Genomic DNA, 18,816 nt, shown 5'->3' with positions numbered 1-18,816 from the left:
GACTTTGATGAACTCTCTTCCACCTGAATGGTAAGCAGTGTTAGATCGGCTAGGTGAGGTCAACGTGGTCCCGGGTTATAGGAGGCTGGTGGAAGCTTTTGTAAGAGAGCACTATAGGATTGAGTTAGCAAAACTTCAATCCTTAGGTTGAGCGCCACATGGCGCAAAGTGAATGCGCCTTGGTGGCAACATGAATGCTCTCAAAAGTTTTTCCATGGTTGGCAAATGCGCCTTGAGTTTTCTCAGATGTTTTGGTGATAGATTAGAAGGGACATTCCCTATTTATTTCTTTGATTAATTATGTAATGTTTACTACCTGATTGTTGTTGATGTAGCAACCGATATGTAAGTTGTATCGTGTGAAAGCATTGTTATTTTATTGAATGTTAAGATTTTATTTGCTTTTACATTATTGCTGGTTCTTTGTGGGTAATTAGCTGTGGGTAATTTAGAAGTTTTTGTAGCTTTATAGAATTGATTTTGCATATGACAATCATATTAATGATAGTTTTAAGTTAGGATTTTGGAGGATGATTGGAAACGTAGTGACTTTTGATTCTAAAACCTTACTTGAAATTGTTCATTAATATGATGGTCTGTGCAAAAGGGATGCATAAATGATAGGCATTAATTATTCGTGCATATAAGTCGATGTGTTCGGATCGATGGTTTCCCAAAGCAACTAAGAACGTAATTGCTTATATGAACGGCAACGATTGTGGAATATTGAATATGAAGATTCAATATGTGCTGGAAAAGCTAGAAGCACTAGAAGCTCTTGACCATATTATGGAAGATTTAGAGGATGTTGTGCGCCACCTTGAGCTAGTAGAGGACTGTATATCGGCATTTGAGTCGAAAATAGACATTGGCTATGCTGGTCCTAGCTCAGAAAGGGTTTTGAGCTGTAAGCGCAAGCGTATTGATTCGTTCAATATGTGGGAATGCAAAGGGTCAAGTCCTTATTGCAAGAGATCAAGAGTTAAACAACACAAGAGAGGAAAACGTCCTCAAGTGAAGAAAATGTCAAGGGTGAGGTGTTACAATTGTGACAAGAATGGTCACTATGCTCGCGACTGTTGTGAGCCAAAGAAGGTAAACACCTCTTATACATTTGAGAACTTTGATTATGTGTCAAGTTCTAAATTATTGGCTGAATCCAATCCTTTGTGGAATGTAGATTCAGGAAAGACAAACCATGTAGCGAAGGATAGAGAATTCTTCGTGGAATTCCGATGATACCGACTGGAACTAAGTGGATCTATGTGGGATATAACTCCAGAAATGAAGTTAAAGGGATTGGCACCTGCCAATTGAACATGCGTGGTGGACGCATCTTGTTCCTACATGACATTCTATATGCTCTAGAGATTCGTCGAAATTTAACGTCTGTTTTGGTGTTGGTTAAGCTTGGTTTTGATATGAACTTCCATAATAAAAGTGTAGATTTGTGTTTAGATACAAACTACTATGGTTGTGGTCACTTTCGGATGGTTTTATTGTACTAAATGTTGGTTTGTGATGTCAATATGTTATTCCCTTGTTTCACGTCTTCTACTTTATATGATAATGATGTGAATACGGTGGCATGCTAGACTTGGTCATATGGGCCAACAACATATGAAAAGACTAGCCAAAAGAGGGCTTGTTGGGCAATATTGAAAAAGTCGATTTGCTCATATGTAAGCATTGCCTAGAAGGAAAACGACAAGGAAACCATTTGGAAAAGGTAAAGAGCTGAATTTCCTCTGCATTTAATCTATTTTAATGTCTGTGGTTCAATGAATGTGAGAGGAAGGCAAGGGGCTGTTTGTTTCATCACTTTTATAGATGATTCTACTTGATTCGGATATATCTATTTGATTTCTCATAAATCTGAAGCATAAGTTGTTTCAAAAAGTTTATGAACCTGGTAGAGAATCAATTAGATAAGAAAATAAAAGTATTGAGATCCGATCGAGGTCGAGAATATTTATCTGATGAGTTCAGAAAATAATGTGATGAAAAGGAATAGAAATACAGTTGTCTATTCCATATACTCCTCAACAAAATGGTGTTGCGAGAGAGAAGAAACGAGAACCCTGGAAATGGTTAGGTCCATGATGGTGCATGCTAACTTACATATCACTTTTTGGAGTGATGCGATGTTAACTGCTATCTATATACTTAACCGGGTGCCTTCCAAATCAGTTAGTTCCACTCCATATGAGTTATGGACATGTAGAAAACTGGACTTAAGTTTTCTTTAGCCATGGGGTTGTGCTGCCTATACTCATGAGTCCTCTCACAAGTTTGGGAAATTGGGTCCCGAAGGAAAGAAGAGTATTTTAATGAGATACTCTGAACACTCGAAAGGGTATGTGTTTATAGGTGAGTAGGAAAGTGGGAGTATAACTGAATTTTGAATCACGGGATGTCACATCCTTAGTGGATGAATTTCCTAAGAGGGGCGAAATAGGAGAAGATTACTTCCTATTTGAAATCTTGGATCAAGATAATGATATTAGTGGAGTTCGTCCAAGTGGGAGTAATATGAGAAGTGATGAATTGAATTCAACTCATTCTCAATTACAACCACATGATGAAATGATATCGTCATTATCTAATCCGAGTGGGAGCATAATGGGGAATGATGTGCTAAGTGTACAATCGCCCATACGGCGAACAAGTCGTCAAAGTATTCCCCGTCGACGTTTTGACATTGAAGGGGAAACTTTTATGGTTGCTCCACAAGATGAGGATGAGCCAAGAAATATTAATGAGGCTCTGAATTGCCATATTAAGGAAAAATGGATTAATGCAATGAAAGAGGAGATGGAGTCAATGAAGTCAAACCAAGTCAGGGAACTGGTTGATCTTCCAAAAGGACGCGAGCTATTGGGAACAAGTGGGTTCTCAAAATAAAGCAAAAGGCTGATGGCTCGATAGAAAGGCATAAGGCTCGCATTGTGGCGAAGATGTATAATCAACAGGAAGGAATTGATTATTAAGATACATTTTCTCTTGTAGTAAGATTTACCTAGATTCGCATTATTCGGCAATAATGGTTAGTATGGATCTTGAGTTACATCATATGGATGTAAAGACTGCTTTCCTCAATGGAGAATTAGAGGAAGAAATATATATGGAACAACTTGCTGGTTTCATAGTGAAAGGCCAAGAAGAAAATGTATGTCGACTTTGGGGGTCGATATATGGCCTTAAGTAGTCGTCAAGACAATAGTATATACGATTTTATAATGCCATAATGGCATATGACTTTACAATGATAGATGATGATCATTGTGTATATATCAAAATATCCAATGATCAATTTGTGATCATATCATTATATGTTGATGATATACTAATTGCGGAAGCAATATGGAGCTTGTCAATCTTGTCAAAAGTTGGTTGTCTTCCAATTTTGAATTGAAGAATATGGGATTGTAAACCCATTGACACTCCCATTGCAAAAGGTGAAGGATTGAGCCATAGACTGTGTCCAAGGACTCCACAAGAGAATGAACAAACGAAATATGTTCCTTATGCTAGCGTTGTTGGGAGCTTGATGTACTATATGATATGTACAAGACCTGGCATATGTTTTGCAGTTGGAATGGTGAGTAGATACCAATCCAATCCAAGTCCAGCACAATGGAAAGCCATTAAAAGAATACTAAGGTATCTAAAGGGGACTGCTGATTATACGCTGAGTTATTATGGAAAGGATCTGCGACTCTAAGGCTATTATGATGTTGATTGAGGAGGAGATTTAAATAAAAGGAAATCTACCTCTAGGTTTGTTCTCTTACCGAATAATGGCACCATGTGTTGGAGCAGTAAGAAACACAAGTGTATAGCCTTGTCCACGATGGGAATTGAGTTCGTGGCATTATCAGCAGCAGTATAAGAAGATGTTTGGCTTAAGAGATTTTTTGGATCATTTAGGTGTTATTAGAAGTGTTGCAGATTAATTGTTGGTTAATTATGATAGCCAAGCAGTAAAAGTGTACACCAAAGATCCAAAATATCATGGCAAGACCAAACATATAGATACCAAGTATAATTTTGTCATGGATATGATTGCACGAAAAGATGTGAACTTAGAGTACATACTACGCATAGAATGGTAGCGAATCCTATGACAAAGCCAATACCTAGATATGTGTTTTGTGGCCATATGAAATCTCTAGGACTGCATAGAGGCTAATGTACTGATTATTATAATTTTTCCCTAAGTGTTCACATATGATGAATTTATGTTTTCATCATTAATGCCTATGAATGTTTGTTTGATCTTTATGCATTTTAATGCTCAGTGCATTATTTTAAGTTAGGAAAGTATATCGGACAGATATGAGATTAGCCCACTCACGCGGGTAATCGCCTCTATTTACTATGTGATAAATAGAAATGAGACTGTTTTTAAGCTTATTATCTAGGTGATAATCGAGAGCTCAAGCTTAAAACACGTATGTCGCCTTAACTAAGTGTTAAGATGAGGACATGATACTTACTATGTCCGAAAGTAAAATACCCCACATATTTTACTTTATTTGTCTATGATGCCGGATGTGAGTTCGATGAATTTTGTAAATGAGTAGATACGTGAACTCAAGTTAGACATTGGGTATGTCTGAACTATCATCTGTACGGTATTGAAAGGTGTAGACATACGCTCCATGGGAAAGGAGTTAATATCGTAATACGTATGCATGAGACGACCAATAAGAGTGGCAAAAGTTTGATCTCAACTTTTTATGTCATGTGAGACTCTTGAGGAAAAGAGTTCCTCAATTTTTTAGCCCCCTCATGACTCTTACTTATTCTCAAGATTTCTATTTAGTATTTGCTATCTTAGGATGTTGCCAATGGTCATGAGTTTGATTCGATCTAATGGGGCATTTCTAGAAAAGCAAGCTGAACTGAAATTGAAAGTTTGAAGGAAAGAGGAAGATCGATTTTGGAGAATCACATTGTAGTTTTGTATTCACCGGTTAATCAATTATGACTATCTTTGGGATAATCATAATTGTGAATACAATATATATATCATTGTTTAAAAGAGATCAAGAGATATAAATGTGATCGATCGATCTAGGGTACTTGCATACTAAATCTACTCGGAGTGAAATGCCCATTATGAGCTGCTATATATTCCTAATAGATATATGGCAACGAGCTCTCAAAGTATGCTGGTCGCACGGATTATTCACCGGTATGAATGTTGAAGAGAGGAAAAGAGGATTCTGTTCGGCCCACCATGTTAAGTGAGAGTCTATGATGGATTTTCTCGATGGGGGGAGTAGGGCTGTCCGCCCATGTTGGTTTTGGACCACCATGTGCGAGTGGGAGATGATGGATTTATGAGATGGGCTTAAGGCTTGTCCGCCCATGCTGGGCCCAAAAGGCCCGGCCCACGGGAATAAGGCCCGTGGATGGGGGAAGGTATAAAAGGGAGGAGAGAGAGGGAGAAGACAACTGTTGGAAACAGAAAAGAACGTACGTCTTCTCCAACGCTCTCTCTCCCTCCAAAAGAAACGAGTAAGCACAAAGGCCTTTGTTTTCTTCCCTTCAAGCGTCATCGGATCGAACAAAGGACAAATTTCTCTTCCTCTATCGGCATTGGTGTCTAATCTGTGGCTAACAAGGTACGCTCGACTCCGTGGTGTGCTTTACGATCGGTGATACGTGTTTTCCCGGGCTTCGTCTTCCGCATTGATTTAGGGGTTCGATTTAGTATCGAATTCGCTTTTCGGGGATTAGTCATTCCCTACACACCCATCCACCATTGTCATGCATCACATAGATCATAGGGCGTCATGGTTTCACTGATGCAGCCTCGCTAGCCCCATGTCATTATCAAATAAAGAAGCAGCCGTTCCCTAAACTTAATATATGTAAATCAGATCATCATTAACCATTGATCATATTCGTCCGAACCATTATGCCACGTGACACGAAAGCCCGATGCACTAGGGGTGAGCGCGGTTCCCAGTTACCCGGGAACCGGAACTGCCGGTTCGGTTCCGGTTCCAAGGGGACCGGTTCCGGTTCCCGGTTCCTTTTTCTAGGAACCGGAACCGGGGAACCGGTCATAATTCAAAAAAAAAAAAAAAAAACCCTAGCTTCTTCCCCCCTCCTCCCGCCCACATGATTTCCCCCCCTCTGCGGACACTTCCCCCATTCCCCTTTTCTTTTTCTCTCTCTTTCTTTTCTCCCTTTTTCCCTCGTCACGTCACTTCTTGCCCCCAACTTTTTCTTTTCTTTCTCTCTCCTCTCTTCTCTTTCCGGTTCCGGTTCCGAATCGCCTAGGGTTTCTTGGATTGCTCTCTCTCTCTAGAATCCTCTGTTTCTTTCTCAACGAGCGCCTCCTCCGGCGCCGTCTCCGATCTCTTTAGGGACATGATCCGCGCGACGCCCTCCGTTCCACGGCCACTCGATTCGGGCTTCGATCGAGCGCTCGTCGCCGTCGTCAGTTCCCGCTCTTCTTCTTCTTCTTCTTCCGATCTCTTTATTGTTTTTTGTGGCTTGAGAGAGCGAGACGAGATAGAGGAGGGGGAAATGGTGAGGGGGAAGACGCGGATGAAGAGGATAGAGAACAACACGGCGGGCAGGTGACGTTCTCGAAGCGCGAGAACGGGCTGCTGAAGAAGGCCTTCGAGCTCTCCGTCCTCTGCGACGCCGAGGTTGCACTCATCATCGTCTTCCCGAGGGGCAAGCTCTACGAGTTCTCGAGCTCGACAAGACGGTAGGTTTTCCTCGCATTTTTGCTCAAGTGACGGATTGCTATGAGCAACAGCGCGGTTGCTCAGCCTTCATTTCAAAATTTGGAAAAATGAAGATTGCGGAAAGATGCATTGTTACTCGATTCTGTTGGGGTTTCTTTTGGTTCCATTGGGTTGAATAGTTTATTGGCACGCTATTTCTTTTACAAGGCCTCCGAACGTAGCGTGAGAATCTTATGCTTCGCGTGCACCTTCGTGAACACGGCCAACGGCAAGCCCCAGTTCCGCGATGAAGCTCGGGGCGCGGACTTGAGCTTCTTGAACTAGTCGAAGAAGCCTTGGGAGTGCGCTCCTCGATGGACGGCGACTCGTTCGCGAGCGTGAAGTTGGGGAAGTTGAAGCCCTCGAAGATCGATCTGGCCACGAACGATTCGATGGCAAAGTGCCGATGGCTAGGCTTCGCGAACCTCGCTCGCGACTCGATGAGTCGGATGGCCTCGTCGAGGTTCCGGTTATTTGCCTCCATCTCGCGAGCCATGGCTTTCCCGAAGTGCCTCACGGATGTAGTGGAGAACTTGGACGAAGTGGGTCGGGCTCAACGACGCGAGCTTGAAGCCGTCAAACAGGGGCAAGACGCCGCTCGGAGATGGCCGAGGCCGAAAAGCTTGAAGCTGTCAAACGGGGGCAAGACACCGCTCGGAGATGAATTGGAACTGAAAATTTTGAATTTAGTTGTCTATTTGGATGTAAAATATTCACATTGCTGTGTATTGGCAGGAAAAATGAAGGGCCAACGTTCGGCTTCCGAATATTTGCGCCCATTACGAAAATGAAAAAAAAAAAAAAAAGAACACCGTTGGAAACTGGAACCGATCCGGAACGGTGTGACGGGGTAGGTTCCGGGTTCCCGAGGTCCCGACGGGTAGGTTTCGGGTTCCAAAAATCGAGGAACTTTGTACCCGAGGGTAGGTTCCAAGTTCCGGATGGAACCGGGCAGGAACCGGGAACCACTCACCCCTACGATGCACTGACAACTGTAAAATTTTTGTAGTTGATTGTTCAGCAAGTGTCCAAAAACACTTGACAACAAAACCGTTTTTAATTGATGATCAGAAAGAAAAAAACGATTACTTTCTCTTCAATTGTGTTGTTGTCACCTAGACGTGCTCTCTCAATCGGATTAGACTAGATGGAAAAAAACCAGGTGGCTATAGATCGAACTAAATTGCAGACCTTCAAGCTTCAATTTGTTTTTTTCCCCTTTTTGCCAAGCAACTATGATTATATTCATAGCAAAGGCTCCTTGTCTCATTTGGTCCATGGGTAAAAAAAAAATATGCTTATTGTTTTGTCTTGGGAAGAGAAAAACTACCTAACTTCAATATGCCCACCGCTCATTCAAATAGGTGGAATTTGGTATATACTTACGCATACCCTATTATTATATTGTGCATAAATATTACATTAGCGGGTACACAAATAACCGAATGGCTCATTTATAGATTTTGCTATGGCATTGCATCATGACAAATGATCGATGTGGGGAGCACACTCTTAAGATGGGGAGGTGGACTAAATGAACTATGTGAAAGTTTGGTTTAGACACCACTTGAACGCTAAATACAAAAAGAAAAAAATATTCGCAAATAGTTCATGGGTTTCAAGATCAAATAAAATTTGAAATTTCCATGCTACAAATTCAAATAAGATATGCTTATGTTTAATTAGGAGAACAATGGAAGGAACTAACTACGATCCATCCACCACCTAAATTTTCATTAAACATGGACAAATGAATAAAACAATCCAATAAGTTTAATTAATTATGCCCTATAAAAACACGGTGTCAAAAGATTTTTGTTTATAGAGAAATTACAAGTTCTTGTTGAAATGCATTTCTATTCTAGAGATGGTGCATTCTCTTTAGGACAAAGTGCACCCTTTTCACAATTAGTTGAAAAAGGTAGAGTGCGTGCGTTTTGCTCTTATTCAGGTGAAGCGCACATTCCTCAAAGGTCAAGTACATGTTTTCTAGGTATTTGAAACAGGGCATGTAATTGTTTGTGTTCCCAGGTCTTGGAAAAGTCAACAAAGGGAGCAATTGCTTCGTGTCTGAATTTACGTTGAAGTTTCCTACTAGTCTTCGTCGACTCGACGGTTAGAAAAGATCCATGGAAAAATTGCCTTCTTCCTTTCTAGAAGCACTAATGGTTAAATAATTGACACACAAAGAAGAATTGTATGCATGTGTAATTCGAATCTTTCATTAGGCAAGATACAAAATACTTTATTATCAATTAGATATTTCAACCAAGCTTTAATCCAATTCTTGCCTAACTCTTAAAAATAGTAGGGTTCTATGAATTTAGAATTTATCAAGGTAAGGAGCTTTCTCGCTATCAAGAGAAAAAAAAAATCCATGTTAGCAAATAATTTTTTTCTATGGAAAATCATTAAATATAAGTGTAATTAAGGATAACCTTTTTGTGGCCTTTTCCGTGGAATTTATGCCCGAATTTTCTTGTTAGGAGAAGCTTCACGCTAACCATTAAAATCACATGGCAACTTCTAAAGAACTTCCTGATTAGGTACGTGTATTACATACGCCAAATCTTTGACTTAATGGCTCTTTATCCATTGTGCTGAACTTACTCGGCCCAAAAAAGAAGAAGAAACCGTGACAAATTTGCGCATAGTCTAATGTACATTCATTGATGAGGGCGCAAGCATCGTAGTTGACATACAAACATACTACATATTTCTGATGTTGAACCATCCTCAATGAGAGGGTTTAAGTCGAGCACATACGTGTTAGAATTTCGACATCTCTTAATCTTGGAGCAGATAAGTAAGCTCCCGTTTCCATCTTCTGGAGCTTTATCTTGGGGAGGATGTAGTGGCTTATTTTGTGCCACCGTTGCCTAATCTCATCGCTGGTGGACATGATCAAAACAAGTCTTTACTTCTCCCACTTCAGTCTTGACTTGAGACACCTCAAACTGAACATTTGACACCGCTGTGGTCAAATGTTTTAAGTACCTCACTTAGGGCAAAAGCATTTTTTGTTTGCCAAATCAGAACAAACTCTGCGAGGGTGATCCTTCTGGAGTTTCGGGCTGGATCGACTCTAGTTAGGTTTCAGACCTTTAGGCGATGCTCATATCAAATCGTGTTTATAAATTCTTCCAAGGAAGAAAAATTTTATGGTTGAAACGTGCAAATACTAAGCAAGTCTAATGGTTAAAATGCCTCTTATGCTGTAAAACCACAGAGACTAAGGACGTTAGCAGAATAATAACTTACCGAATCTAATCATTTAACAAATATTAAACACCTATTGAAAATGAATCTCAATGCAAAACCAACCTTTCATGTAAATTTTAGATTACGTGCCTTAAACTAAGATTAACTTGTAAAATGTCATGCACAATTTCCAAAAGAATAATTACCAAAAAGGTCATTAACCTATTGGACATATGTTATTACAGTCAATAACCTTTTAATTTGATCACATTTAATCATAAACCTTTTAAGAATTTGTCAATATAGTCATTTCAGTCAATTTTAGGCAAAAATTATTAATGGAGATACTAGCCATCTTACATGGCATAGGTAGTGCTAATATAAATATTTTTTTATAATTTAAAAGAAATGTGAATTTTTTTATATTTTTCATAATTTTCGCCACACCCCCCTAGCCAACGAGGGCTCACAGGCCTTCGTCTAGTGGCCGTTGCTGGCCACATTGAAAAAACAGAACAGAAAATTTATACATCGGCAGGATGGTTAGTGTTTATTTCCACCGGACAATGACGCCATCTCGTTTTCTCGGCGACTGCAGGTCAGCTAGCTCGCCACTCGCCGCAAGCGACCTCGAAAAGCAGCAGTCGGCGATTTTCGTCGACGGATCCGGTCATCATTCAAAGTCGGCCTCAATGGAGCTTTGATATCTCCGGATTCGATACGCCTTCTCCAAGAAGGTGACGGTCGCTCCGGCCTTCACCTCTTTCGCAGTGCGCCACCATCGTCACCAGCTGCGCAACGGAGGTCAGGCTCTCTCTGGCTTTATCCATCTGGCGAGTTGTCCACCGGCATTGACAGAGCTCTCGCGAATGATTCGGTCGAGCTAGAGTTTACTCTCTCTCTCTCTCTCTCCATAGCGGCTCCCGAAAAGCTCTGTCACCAACTCTCCATATCTGTCCTTCACCATCGACGACTCCAGCTCGCCAGTAGGATCTTCGCACGATACTCGGAGGCGAAGAAGGATTCAGAAGCGATTTCATGTTCATCTTTGCTTTTCACTGGAATCAACAGACCCTCGGACTCGGCGAGTCGGGGACCGACGAAGATCAATTCGGCACATCGAAACTCAGATCCTCACCGTCATCGTGCACGATCGAGACTCTTAATCTCTGATCATCTCAGGTTCTGATCCATCGTTTCTCGCTTCACGCGATGCAGAGGAAAGACTAAGAAGCTGACGACACAAGAGAAAGCAGAGCCGCAAAACAGAGCAGTCACTCGCCATCGTCCAACGCAGCTTGACCGTCCGCTTTAATGCTCGTGGCCGGACGCAGCGATTGCGAGTTCAGGCGATGACGAAATCCATCCACTAACAGCCGCACTTACCCAGGTCATTTTCGGCTATTGCATTGCAAAATTCAACCATTAAATTTCAGCACTAGAGAAAATGCAAGGAGAGAATCGGATGAATTCCAGGCGACCGATCCTCCAGGTTTAGCTAATGAGAGAGGCCCGTTGCGAGTTAGAACAGCTCCTAAGCTTGCCATCGGGAAATGCCGAACTCGGGCAGGTTTTTACTCTGAAATCGAGAAAGGAGGCCCTAAATATGTGCACATTGTTCTTGCTTCTTCGTATCAGGTCGGCTCTCACTTCTAAACTCATGCAACTATGGAGGCAACTTCTCTAAACTCAAGTAGGAACTAATGCTTTCTCAAGATACTGCACAAATTAGAAGTTTATGGGCTGCATCTTACATTAGATCAAAGTACATGAGTTATCTATGTTATTATCCCTATTAAGAGACGCGATTGATCGATACAAAAAATAAAATTTATTCTGGCCACATCATGCAAACAGACCGGCTTGGCTAAAAGATGTAGACTACAAAAATTGAGAGTTCGGCCCAAGGGCTTCCTTCTAAGATGGTGCAGGAGATGAATGACACCAAGAAGGCCCTCAAAGAATGGAATGACACTTCATTCTAGTCGGATGGTCTTTTCCATTCTTACAACTACAACACCGTAAGAAAAACCATACTGAGGTCACTTCTTGCCTCGCGCTGTTCCTCCGTAACATGCAGGAAAAAAAGAATGGACTGATGGGATCTACTCCCGTCACTACAGGCATGAACTCAAATCCCGCTCAGCGCACGAACGTCTCATCAACTCATAAGCGGAGGGCACATACCATGCTAGGGATGACGTTTCCAGTTTCTCTTCATTATCATTCTCGCCAGGGAAACTTGCTTCCCAACTGCAGAGTTGAACGCTTTGCCTTTCCCTCCACCACATCTCGCTGTGGCAGACATATTTGCTCGGATCGCATGGGAAGTCAAAGAGAATAACATGGTCCACTCCAGTAAAGTTGATTCCTTGTGACAACCTGTCATGTGGTTGAAAAATCATCAGGATCTTGCAAATACCTAACAAAAGATGAGAGTGACGTCTTAGGTAAATTCATGTGTGTCCAGTGACCCTGCTCTACCTTTCGTTTGACTGTGTCGCAAACAGTGCCGTTAAAATCACCAGGTGCTGTTAAGAGACTCAGAACCCACAGTGCCTCAGGCACTAGGCTGAACAATGAGAGGTGCCAAGTAAAAAGTGGGGATTGATCCATCAACAAACAAATTATTACGTCTTCCATACTTAGAGTCACAAGTTATTCGAGGTCTGCATCATAGCACAAATTGCACTGGTGCAAAGATCTTAACCTAGACAAATCTTTTCTGAGGCAATGCCTCAGAGGAGGAGCACCTCATCTCAGGTGCTTAACCTAAATGAAGAAACCTTGCCTGAGATGAGGTGAGTAGCAGGGGCTTTGCCTCGCTTTGCTAGAACGCCCAGGTGAGTGCCTCGAGTGTCAGCTAACACTCAGTCATTGCCTATCCCAATTATTTACAAAACCCACAAGACAGAACAAGGCCTATCCCAGCCATTACTATTTTCATCTAATTCTTGTTGAGACTGACTCCATTATTATATGTGCAAGCTTGAACTGAGAACTGAAGGCCTGGGTCTAGGCAGGTTATGCACGGTTTAACTTAAGGCTTACTTTTAGGGATCAAGCTCAGCTGCAGAGCAGATCTATTTCTAGAAGCATAGTTTGACTGATATCGCACAACACAACTATACATACCTGTCGGTGCAAACCAAAAACAAGGAGACATCTTTAGATGGAGAAGCAGCAAACTCTTTCATATTTGCCTGCCACAACTCTTGCGAAACAGCAGCATAAAAAGGTAGAACTTGTGTATCAGCGCCTTTTCTGTCAATGCGCTTCAATGCATTTTCAACTTTTCAACATGTCTCAGTCTGTATATGGAGAAGAGGACAAAGTAATGATGAGTCCTCCATTCGGGTGGCTTCAGAACCTTCTCTCAAACTCAAGGTCAGGAGTCGGTGAGATGGTCAGGAGAGAGAAGGAAATGTAATGATGAGTCAATTCCAAGCAGCCTTTACTGAAAGCTCAACATACCCTGTTACAGAAAACAATTGTTTTGGTTACTGGGCTTTCTTCTTCAAGCTGAATAAAAGCAGACTTCTTATTCAGGAATGCAGTATCTGGAGTCTTTTCACTGTCTTCCTCTCCACTACAATCTATGAGAAACTGGGCATGATATGTAACTCCTAAATTCTCCCCTATTAGAATGGTATTCCGTTAGTTTTCTTCTTAAGAGGAAAATAAGAGGAAAAGCATTGGTTAGCTACCACAGCAAATTTATGCAACATGTTCATCAAGGGGAAGGACAAAGCAAATTGATGTAACAGAAGATTACTGTTCAACCCGCATGAGAAAGCTCCTAGCCTATCTAGGATTACTGTTGCGAAAATAATCCTTCCCCAGTATATGCAACCTAAGTTAGATTGTACGATACCTCTATACAAAGTTATATTCTGAGAATCAATGAACTGGCAAAATGAATAGAAACAATACTAAGGACAACTGCAAAAACTCCTCTGCAAATTGAGGAAAGAAGAGAAACAGATATCCTCAATCATCTCAGCACAATCGATAATAGGACCCTAACATAATCCTCAATCATCTCAGCACAATCAAAGAAAGAGACTTCTCCTGATTTTATTTCTCTTCACCTCCAAGCAGATTAAATGACTTACAGAATGCTGGTGGCACCTTTAGATGGTATAGACTGCTTTTGGCCAAAAGAATACTATAGACTACTAATACGCATGTGCTAAGAGACATTCAAGGAAAAAAATTTATTCCGCTCTTCATCCACTTTCCATCTTCCCCCATCAATATGTGGAAACAATCTACCCCCAAAACCAAAGCATCAACGTAAAACCATGCTCCATCACTTTTAGGGAGCATAACCAACAGCTTAGTATGAGTAATATATTGTCCAAAAGCATCCAAAAAAATGTACAGACACGGATGTGAATCCTTTTGTGCCTAAATTACATAATAGTAATGTATCCATTGGCAAATAATGGAAAAGGGAATAATACAGCTTTAGACCAACCTTTTTGAGGTGAGGGCTTGTCCGATGAATGCCAGGTCTCCTGATCACTTCACAGTCGGGAGGAATTTCAACTATTTTGTTATATATATCTACTGGCAATGTGGCTGTCCCAAACAGATACTGGGTGGCTACAGGTGAAGAATTGATTATGCTTTGAAACGCTGCTTCAAACTCCTCATCATTGCAGAGAATATCCACCTCATCCAAAATCACGCTGAGCATGAAGCCATAGATTATACCAGCAGTTGCAAAACAAACTGCAATATGTACAAAGATATCATTCTTCTGTTATTGAGTACATTATAGCTACATAGAGCTCTTTGTTTGTAGCATAGCATGGACTGAAATCTGCTGAATGCCAAAATTATCCAGGGTTTGATGTCATTCAAATTCTTAGCAGGCAAATCCATAAACAAAAGATTTTTCAACTTCATATCCTATATCAAACAATATGACGAGTGCGTCGAGTGGAGCCTTCTCAATTTGTCACCAGTCATTTCTCAAAAAATTCTATTCGGGCTAACAAATAGCGATATATCCAAAAAAATTTGTAAATCAAAGCAAAGTTCTCCGTAGCTCAAGCCTGAAAATCAAGATTCAACTATGTATGTAAGAATAGAAATTTCGCGAATCTTTTCCTTTACTCAAAGATTCAAAGAATGGTGATGATACATGGTGGAAATACTACATCAGAAAACAGTAAGACGATCACATTCCTTACTCAAAAACAGATGAGAAGATGATGATTTTGGAATAGCTCATGCACCCAAACTTATTCATGCAACATTATACAATGCATAGGCTTACCATCTAAGATCCTTCGACTCCAAAAAGCCTTCTTAAACGAGAAAAATAAAGCGACCAGGAGTCGCTATTAGGACATCAACACCCTCTTCTATACTTTCCAGCTGAGTTTTCTGCCTGAAACCACCTGTGGCAACCATAGACCAGAATGGAGCCCCAACCTTCAATATGGATCGGTAGTTACTCAAAACCTGTATAAAACTAACCACAGATATTAAGTATCCTCATGTGGGCGCAAAAGATTATGTTATGTTTGTCACCACTACTAGCGAAAGCAAGCATTGTTGTACGTAAAACCAACTATAGAGTATCTCCAAATTCAGAACACCTCCATTTTCAACAGCTCCAAGGAGATTACCACTTTTGCCTCATGAGTTAATTATGCACATCATTAAGCAACTTTGCCACTTCAATTGTATATATGCCTTTCCAGGAACCCAATACGATCTTTCAGATTGCAACACTTAGGAATCTCTTTTTCTTTTTTCTTTTTATTCCTTTTTCGAAAGAAGAAATGAAAATTTGAGTATTATAGCAGCAAGTTGTTAAAAACAGGTTGACTGCCACCGAAAATGAGTTGGAGTGCTTTTTTACCCCAAATTTACTTCATAAGCAAATAGCCTATCACAGCATAGGATGAGAGCTTAAATTGGCCATAAACTAGTAAAAGTTGATCAGTTGCTTGCCAAAGCATGTAAGGGTAAAGGAATAGGCACAAGAAAGGACACCAACTACCAACCTGTAAAGCTAACTCAGCAGTAGGCACCAGAACAACTCAAGGGCTTTGTGAGAACGATTTGCTAGGTCCTTGCAGCTCTTCCTACCTGAGATGTTGGCCTATTGGTGCAACAAAAGCCAGCACTTTTCCCGAGCCACTCTGATCAGCTATAACACAGGTCTTTCCCTCAATTACAGATTTAAATGCCATCGCTAGCAGTCATCCATAGTTAGCAGCAATCTGAGTTGCAGTACACCAGGAGAAGACCTTCCTTTTGTCAAGGTGTAGATAGAACACCTTGAAGTAAAGGCATCCACGGAAACCCCCTACCCCATCCTCTGAAATCTGAAATCTGCATTAGAACTGTGAAGTGAAGGCTCTGTCCCAACTATTCTGGTGGCAGATATGCCTTGTTTAGTGGTTTCCATAAGGTGCAATGAATGATCCATTTCTTCTGTTTCAGTCCTTGCTGCGGCATCTTTGGCAGCTTTGGATTGGTAAGCACCCGATATCTTTCTTCCAAGTACAGGGATAGCTGCTTCCTTAATTTTCCCCAGTCAATCCAATTTAGAAAAAGAGAGATCAGGCAGATCAAAATGTAGATTTTCGTCTGCTGGTTCATAATCTTTGCAACTCGCTTGCTTTAGCTTGGAAGATTTTTCAGCAAGAGATTTGACTCTCAGCGAATTCAGTCGTCCAAACCTCTGCCTAAACCACTCACACTTGCTGTAGGAGAATCTCATCTTTCGGCAGGGTTGACCCATGATGAGTGCCTGTTAAAAAAAGAAATGAATGTCAGACTTCATTTTATCACTGGAAAAACCAAATTGATCTCCAAGATCTGACTTGTACACATTGCACAGAGGGATTCAATACGCTACAAGAAAAACTTAGCCCAAATTAATATTGGAGAGAAACTTCCAACTCTCTGTCACATATATTCATTTTCAAGCCAAACTAAGAAAACCAAAATCATTTGCCCAAGACTGCATGATTCAGATAAACTCCAGAAGAAGATGTAGAGTTGGATACATTATACATCTCAATGCAATGGCCCAGCTGCGGCTTTTGCGCGGCACAAAATGCACATAACAAATTGCTTGAGTCGACCGACCCAAAAAAAAAAAAAAATTGCTCGAGTTGTTCCATCAGCTTGGATACCAATTATGAACACGGACTCACCGAAAAAATAAAAAAGAAGGGAATTCGTCATCAGAACAAATCGCATTAGTCATTCCAACTTGCACATTCACATCAAACACGTCTACAGTTGAATGCAAACTATGCAAGCTAACAGCTCGATTACTAAGATAAATCCAACCTTACTATCTCGTCGTCAATCAGCTGGTAGGCCCCCCTCCCCGGAGTCTCTAAGGGCGTCCCCCGCATCGCCTCGAACCAGACAGGCGGTGAATGTTGAGGGGGCCCGATAGGAGAGGAGAGATGGACGGTAGGGGAGAGAGGGGGCGCAACTTGAGTCGGAGCTAGGGGTGAGCATGGTCCGGGTTGGTTCGGGCCACCCCCTAACCCTAGGACCCACACGTACAGTGTCGTCGGTCCTCAATTTTTAGGACCGAGGACCGACCCTATTGAGCCTGGGACCAAGGACCAGACCGACCCAATGGGTTCGGTCCGATTCCAAGGTCAACCCGGGTGTCGCGACCTAATTTTCAGGGTTCACCACCTAAAACTAGGTTAATAGATTCTTAAGTCTTTAAGAGCATTCGGGCTTTCTCACCTCCCATACCAGTCGCATGACTTAGGTTTGAATTCTTAACATGCAAATGATTTTTAATCGGGGAGTCGCCACTAATCTATTTTTGGTGGGTCGATTAGAAACCAAGTAAAGTAACGGAAGATTTACTTTACTCCTACGAACCAAAGATTTATGAGTTCGGGGACTTGGTTCTGTTATTATCCTAGTGCCTTTCGGTACCTTTTTATTTCATTTTCAAAAAAATGTTTGGCAATTGAATTAATTTTAATCTAACTTCCTAACGTGTGAGGTGATCGTACGTGTGCGCATACCACCAATTTAACACTCAGAAACAATTAAATATTGCAAAACATACTAGAACAACGAAATCATCTGCATTGTTAAATCAGAATTCTTATGACGGCCCTAGATATGATTTAATTAACAACGCAATTTCAATTTTATTTAATGAAAATCATGACTTATGCAGTGCATGTTAATAATCTAATATGACATGGCAGCATGACCTAAGCTATATGACATGAAGAAATGCAATCTAAATTAATCAAATGATGACAGGTAATGCGATGCAATGACATACTAAAATTATTTAACCTAACATGACATGCAGTATACAATTTAGTATGCGAGCTATATGTCACGTGACATTTATTAAATGGCATAATCTAATGACGGGAAATTTCTAATTAGAAATGAACCTAATAATAATTACTAAAATGGCGTGCATTTCATGGACTTAATTCTATATAACGTGCACATGATTTTCTATTCTAAAAATGCAATCTATTCCGGAAATTGCAACTAATTCATCCTAAGACAAATTTTATGAAATTCGAAATTTAAAAATGCAAAAATGATCTAGCTAGATTAAGATTCTATCTAATTTAAACTAGGGATTAAGTCATATTAAATCCTAATTTAAACTAAGACATTATCTAAATCTAAGATGCAATTTATCTAAAAGATGATCTAAATTTAAAATGAAACATGCAATTCTAATCTAAAATGCACAATGATTTTCTTGTGTTTTTCTTTAAGAAATTCGAAATTAAAACTTCACATGCAATTCAAATAAAAAACTAACAACCTAAATGAATCACTTTCTTTTTTTGGATTTTTTTATTTTTAAATTCGGAATAAAATC

The 18,816-nt window shown here is 40.6% G+C and overlaps 1 pseudogene; it reads right to left on the bottom strand.

The window, feature by feature from the left end:
- Nucleotides 1-11,608: 11,608 nt before the first annotated feature.
- LOC104430967 lies at nucleotides 11,609-17,360 on the bottom strand (annotated as a pseudogene).
- Between the last annotated feature and the right edge of the window lie 1,456 nt (nucleotides 17,361-18,816).

This window comes from Eucalyptus grandis, chromosome 2, assembly GCF_016545825.1.
Source record: "Eucalyptus grandis isolate ANBG69807.140 chromosome 2, ASM1654582v1, whole genome shotgun sequence".
In the NCBI taxonomy this organism is placed as follows: domain Eukaryota; kingdom Viridiplantae; phylum Streptophyta; class Magnoliopsida; order Myrtales; family Myrtaceae; genus Eucalyptus; species Eucalyptus grandis.
This window is presented reverse-complemented; position numbering and strand designations above follow the sequence as displayed.